The sequence below is a fragment of the Callorhinus ursinus genome, unplaced genomic scaffold, assembly GCF_003265705.2.
Source record: "Callorhinus ursinus isolate GAN/ISIS: 27379988/994484 unplaced genomic scaffold, GSC_fseal_2.0 scaffold90, whole genome shotgun sequence".
NCBI lineage: Eukaryota > Metazoa > Chordata > Mammalia > Carnivora > Otariidae > Callorhinus > Callorhinus ursinus.
The window spans coordinates 2,865,992-2,872,302 of record NW_027397152.1 but is presented as its reverse complement, the minus strand read 5'-3'; the positions used below and the strand labels follow the sequence as shown (position 1 = coordinate 2,872,302).

General features: G+C 51.5%; 1 long non-coding RNA gene and 2 other non-coding genes across 4 annotated transcripts in view; all 3 read right to left on the bottom strand.

Moving 5' to 3' along the window:
• Positions 1-161: 161 nt before the first annotated feature.
• The window catches only part of LOC112813270 (uncharacterized), a 29,442-nt gene continuing 23,292 nt past the window's right edge, over positions 162-6,311 (bottom strand). The window contains exons 4-5 of one of the 2 annotated variants that reach the window (XR_012376886.1): positions 2,537-2,736; positions 162-310 (exon numbers count right to left, since the gene is read on the bottom strand). This is a non-coding gene — a long non-coding RNA (uncharacterized lncRNA). The remainder of the gene's footprint in view (positions 311-2,536; positions 2,737-6,311) is intronic. The other variant, XR_012376887.1, reaches the window with a different exon arrangement.
• On the bottom strand, positions 4,010-4,081 carry TRNAE-UUC (transfer RNA glutamic acid (anticodon UUC)). Its single transcript has one exon. It is a non-coding gene; the product is annotated as a tRNA-Glu (tRNA).
• Positions 5,932-6,003, bottom strand: TRNAH-GUG (transfer RNA histidin (anticodon GUG)). Its single transcript has one exon. It is a non-coding gene; the product is annotated as a tRNA-His (tRNA).

Here is a 6,311-nt window from a genome sequence, read left to right as displayed (position 1 = left end):
CCCCCCCCCACCCAGTACATGGGATTGAATTCTTATATGTTATAATCATTGAACATTTATGTTTTGAATACCTTCGGTTTTTGAATCTTCAATTTAGCCCACTTTCTCTATTTGCGTATATACCAAAGAAACTCGGTTCTCTTAATAGTTCCAGTAATTTATTTCACATATATAAATACTTAACAGTATTCTTTTTCTTCATTTTCACTTCTCATACCTTTTCTTGCCTTTTCTCACTGGCTAAGATCTCCATCACAGTGGTGAAGAGACTTGGTTGCGGTGGGCCTCTTTGTCTGCTTCTTGATGGTTCCTAATCGGTTAGGGTAGGGGGAAAAGGTCAGTATTTGATCATCAACTATGACATGTGCTGAAGGGTTTTTTGGGGGGTTTGTTTTTGGTTTGGGAGCTACCTTTTAACAGATTGGGGCTGTTCTCTTCTCTTCCTGTTATGCTAAGAGGTTTTGAAAAATCATAAACTGATAATGAATTTTTTCAAACACCTTTTCTGTGCTTGAGTGATTCTGATTTTCCTCCTATAAGTTGTTGATGTGATGAATTCATTTTTTTCTAATGATAATCAACTGTTTCCCCAGTGTAAAGGCCAATTTTGTCATGACATATTTTTTAATATATATTTTGATTCAGTCTTTTAAAGAACTTTTGCCGCTATGTATACTCAGCAATAAGTGAGGCCTGTAATTTCTGTTTTTCACATTGACTTTTTGGGGTTTTTGGTTTCAACCCAAACTCATACGCATAAGTAGGGGGATTCTGCCATCTTTTGATACTTTTAGAATTTCTTTTTTTGGGAGTCATTTCTTCTAATGAACGTTCTTGCTCCTTGAGCTTTCTTTGCAGGAAGACTTTTGAATTCTAATTTTTAAAAAAAGTTTAATGCTTGTAGGACTAGTCCTCCTCCACACCCCTGCCCAAATCACTATTGCAATATACCGACATTTCCTCTAAAACTTTTAACTGGTTGGCATATGCGTGTTTATGATCTTCATTTATTGTTTCCCCGTGTCTACCCGTTCAGTAGCAGTGACTTCCTTCTTCCCAGTTTAATCAGAGCAGCCTTTTCAAGGACTTTTCTCTTTTGTACATTTATTTCTGATTTGCTTTCTTATTTTCATTTCTTTTTTAATTTTAATTTTATAACAGATTATTTATTTATTTATTTGACAGAGAGAGGCACAGCGAGAGAGGGAACACAAGCAGGGGGAGTGGGAGAGGGAGAAGCAGGCCTCCTGCTGAGCAGGAAGCCCGATGTGGGACTTGATCCCAGGACCCTGGGAACATGACCTGAGCTGAAGGCAGACGCCCAACGACTGAGCCACCCAGGCGCCCCTCTTTTTCAATTTTTAAACTCGCATTTCTAATTTTCAAATTCCTGCTTTTATATTTAATTTCTGGTCCTATCTGCTTTTGTTGTTCTTGTTTATTTTTTGGGTAACTCTTTGTGATGGAGGGTTAGCTCGTTAGCGATCAGCCCTAATTGTCATGATTTACATTTAAAGCTGTGTTTTGTCCTCTGAAGACCGGTTTCAGCACACCTTGTGCCATAGCTGCAGTCTTTTCAGTTTTGTTTGATTCAGAATTATTTCCTAATTTCCGTCTTCATGTCTGCTCTGATACAAGGACTGATGGAAGCATCTCTAAAATTCCAGGTACCTGAGCTTTCCTTCTTATGTCTTGTAACTGAATTCTAGATGCTAGTTGATTCTCTGGCAATCTTATTGGAAGGTATCTCTACAGCCCTAGGATGAGTATGTTCTCCTTTGAATATGTTCTCCTCTGGCAGGCTCTTGGGACATACCACACCAAGCTGATGGCCTAAGGTCTCCCAGACTACCCAGGCTATGTGTACTCAAGGCTAAATCCAATAGAGGTCGAGCACCTGTGGCCACAGTTTCCTCAGGGGCTTTTTATTTACTTTATTTTTCAAGATTTTATTTTCAAGTAATCTCTACATCCAACGTGGAGCTGGAACTTGCAACCCCGAGGAGCAAGAGTCCCAGGCTCTACGGAGTCAGCCAGCCAGGCGCCTGCTTGCTTGTGCGCTTGCTTACTCTATTTATTTATTCTCATGGGTGTTTTAAACTTTCCCTTTCTTGATGATGTTTGTAGTGCCAAGGCCGCCTTGTCCAAAGAGCCCTGGGATTTGAAGGGGCAGGACTAGATGGGACTGAAAATGTCCATTTCTGTGTTCCTAGCCCTCAAGGTCCTGGAACAGAAAACAAAATTATCCTGGCAATCCACCTAGGAGCAGAAGGAGCTTTGATGCCTCTGTTTTTACTTTTTGCATGGGCACGTGCGAATGTTAGTGCCAAGCTTGACATCTACCTTTAGGCTCTCTCTCTCTCTCTCTCTCTCTCTTTTTTTTTAAGGTACCGATCAAGCTTCAGGAAAAACAAATCAAAGAATACCACCCCCCCCAAAAACCCCAAAACCAAACCAAACCAAACCAAACCAAACCAAAAACCATCTTGCAATCGGAAATGAAGTAGATTGTATTCTCTTACTTTGAAAACTCTACCTTTATCATTCCCCAGATGGCAGGGATGAACTTAAAATTCCTGGACTTCTTGGAGTGAATCACCAGAGAAGCCCTCCGGGGCCGCCCGCTGGAACCGGGTGGCGTTCTGCACCTCCAACACGTCATCCATGTTTCTCGACACGGTGTCCCGTCTCTTAAAAAGCAGCCTCTTGATGCCACACTGTGCAAAAGCCCCGGGTCTGAGTATGAACAAAAGGGGAAAAGGGCAATTTTTGGTGCCCCGATTGACAAGCCCAGGAGGAAAGACCCACATGGGGGCTAAAAACGACCACAGGGTCAAGAGCACTCAGGATGTAACGGACGAAACTCGTTGTGAAAAAAACACCATCCAAACTCTAGTCTCCCTGCCTACCCAGGTTTCCCCCCTGCCCCCCTCTGCAGCCTTCCCTCCCTCCCTGGTACGCTCAGGGTCACCACCTTCCCCTCCAACCCAACCCTCGCCATTCTTCCAAACCGCTCCCGAAAGGAGTTCAAGCGACGCCCTTCCGCCCGCCCCCCCGCCCCCAACACACACCCGCCTCAGGAGAACCCACGAGTTCTCCGCTCGGACCGTCCGCCTTTCAGCAGCGGCTCCGCACCCACCGCCCCGCAGCCCCTGCGCGGCCTCATCTCCACACGGCTCCCGCTGCCTCTGCAGCCTCGGTCCGCAGCACCTCTCCCGGCCCTCGCTCGCTCTCTTCGTGCCTCGCAGAAGACGTCGCGTTTACCCCAACAGGTCTTCGGAGCCAGTGTCGAAGGGAAAAAAGAAAATGTGCCCAGTGCCTGGGAGAGTTTACAGGGTTTAAATGCAACAGCCCCCGGAGAAACGGTGGGAATTGCCTGTGGTATCATCGTTTTGGTATCCTGGTGTTTGTTGATTTTTACCCCTACCTTCGGCTTGCGGAAGCAATACCAGTTTTCCATTTAGTGCACGCCTCCCTTGCCTCCTGTGTTGGGTCAGTGAGCGTCACCTCCCTACACCGCTTAATCTGCGAATGGGACAGCCTTCGAGGAGGACCCGCCCCCCTCCCGGCGCTCCCCTTCCTCTCAACCCTCCTCGCGGCTATCGGTCCAGGCACGGCTTCCGAACGCGTAGTAAGCCTTTTCTGCGCGAACTGAGCTGAGGAGCTGGGCCCACGGGCCGGTGTCTGGGGTACACGCGAACAGCGCGCCGTGGCTTGGCCTGCAGAGCTGGGGTTTTCGGGGCTCGGCCTGCTCTGCGCCCCTGGGGCGGCCCCACACGGTTTGGAACCTCTGCCGCGTAGCGTAAACACGAGCCAGCTGCTTAGAAGCTCTGAGGTCACTTCTGCGGGCGGCGGACCCGGGGAGGCCGGCAAGCCAGGTGCGTGCGCCCTGAAAAGCGGCCCGCCGCCCCACCCCCCGGCGCGGGAGATGAAGAGTCCGAGCGGTGCGGGGCGCACCCCGCACACCACCCCTCCGGGTAGGAAAGGAAGATTCCCGCGCAAAAGGTGATTCCCTGACCGGGAATCGAACCCGGGCCGCGGCGGTGAAAGCGCCGAATCCTAGCCACTAGACCACCAGGGAGCCGGTGCAAAGCTCTTCTTCTGCAGGCTTCCCACGGGAGTGACATTGTCCCCTGCGCTGTGGAAGGCGTTGGGCCTTCGGGGAGGTCACCTGTCCTCCGAGGACCCCTTTCATAAGGACGTTCCCTCCCCGCTCCCTCCAAAACAAGAGCCCGCACCAGACGCTCCGAGGGCCGCCAGGTCCGCGAGTCCCGGAGCGAGTCGCCGCGGCCCGGCCCGGCCCCGCCGCCCCTCAGAGCTGCCCTGAGACGCGCCTTCCCGAGGCGGTCGCGTGCGGACACGACGTCGCCGCGAGGGCGCGGGAGGGGAGGCGCCCGGCGTGAGACCCCGGGGTCCCCAACATCACCCGGTAGACTCCGGGGGGACGGAGACCGCTTTCAAGGATGGCTCGGCGGCCCCGGACTGGATTCCGGATCTCTGCCCCCCACCCCCCACCCCACCCCCACACCTGCTGCCCCCACAGCTTATTGCGCCACCGGACCTGAAGGGTCACTCTGAGTCCCTATAGACCGTGCAGTGTGCCGGTGGCATCAGGAGACACAAATAGATAAATGGACTCAGCTGAAACACTTGAAACTGACCCCCAGCTGACCTGGTGAATTCATTTGCCACAGAAACGGTTCGACGGGGAAAGGAAATAGGTTCAATATCGGGGGCGGGAAACAGCTTTACTTCTACCTCACACTACGCACAGAAATTAATTGGAGGTGCCTCGTAAAACATAAAGGCTAAAGGCAAAAACAGTTTTTGAGGATACTTTTGTGACTCGGTGGTAGGCAGAGATTTACTGAACAAGACCCAGGGAAAAATATGTATATAAAAAAAAAGACATGACAAGTTAGACTTCATCAACATTAACCATAGCTTCTCATCCAAAGACGCCCCCGAGACCGTGAAAACAGCAAGCCACAGACGGGGAGAAAATGTTCACAAAACATATCTGACAAAACAAGCAAGCAAGCAAGCAAGCAAGCAAACCCCCAAACCTGTAACTATAAGGTGCAAGGAGCTCCTTCAAACTGATTAAAAAAAAAAAAAAATCAGACAACTCAAGTTTTTTAGATGGTTAAAAGACATGAACAGATCCTTGGGAAACGAAGACACCCGAGGCCTACAGAGCACCTAAAAGAGAGCTCAATATTTTTAGCCGCCAGAGAAATGGATGTTAACATCACATGGAGAGAGCACTACTCCCAGCAGCACGACTCAAACGATAAGGATAGGAAACACCCAGTCTTGGCCAAGATGGGGGAGGAGCACAACTCTCAGCGGCATCCCCACGAATACCATCTGGCGGGAAGCGGCTGCCGACAGGCCTTTTCCCATCCTTGAGGGTATGCCGCGAGTGACTAGAGAGGGTGCCGTGATGACGACAAGGAGGACGACAGCCAAGGACTGAAAAAGTCCCCCGAAGCAGAGATTCCCAGGAGCCAAGGTTCGAGGCGCTCAGCGGGTCTATGGAGGGTCTGTCACTTATCCGATGGGAGATTTTCTCTGGTCTTTGAAGATCCTTAAGGTTTTTCTGAGGAGCAAAGAGACGCCGTTTCCCAGCAACGCAGGCCCACGAGGCTCCTCGCTGGACTGTCGGGGACTCAAGGACTTGTCCTGGTTGGGAGCCGCGCTGAAGAGAAGCCATTTCGTTCAGCTGACTCGCGCTCAGAGTCAGAGCGGAGGAGGTCCCCGGGTTAGGGCCGAGGGGAGTTTTCCTTTCCTTGGGGGAAACGAAGAAGACCTCCCGGCGCCCAGTGGCCTTGCGGAAAGCAGGCCTCTCTGGCCCCCAGGTAAGGGGCGCAGCCGCGGCGGGCTTAAACCCAAAGCAAAAGGGGAGGGGCAGCGAGCGCCCGAGAGCGCTGCCGTGACTCGGATTCGAACCGAGGTTGCTGCGGCCACAACGCAGAGTACTAACCACTATACGATCACGGCGCGCCACCCTCCCGGCGGCAGGCTTTGGCCGTCGCTCCAGGACTCTGGACGCAAAGTCGTTCCAGTTACTGCGCTGTTTTCTTTTCGGAGAAACTGCAGGTACGGGTGCTGTGCTCTCTTCCCCGCCGGCTCTCGGATTTTCCTTCCCTTCCTCTCAACTGTCCTACGCGATAAAGACCGAACAACCGCAAAAACCATTCTCCGGTCCCCCAGTCCGGCCGGCGCCTCTGCACGGGCGTCCTGGGAAGTCTCCTTGTCCCGTCCACGCCTCCCCCGCTTTTCCTTGCCGCCTCCTGGCGTTTGCCCCC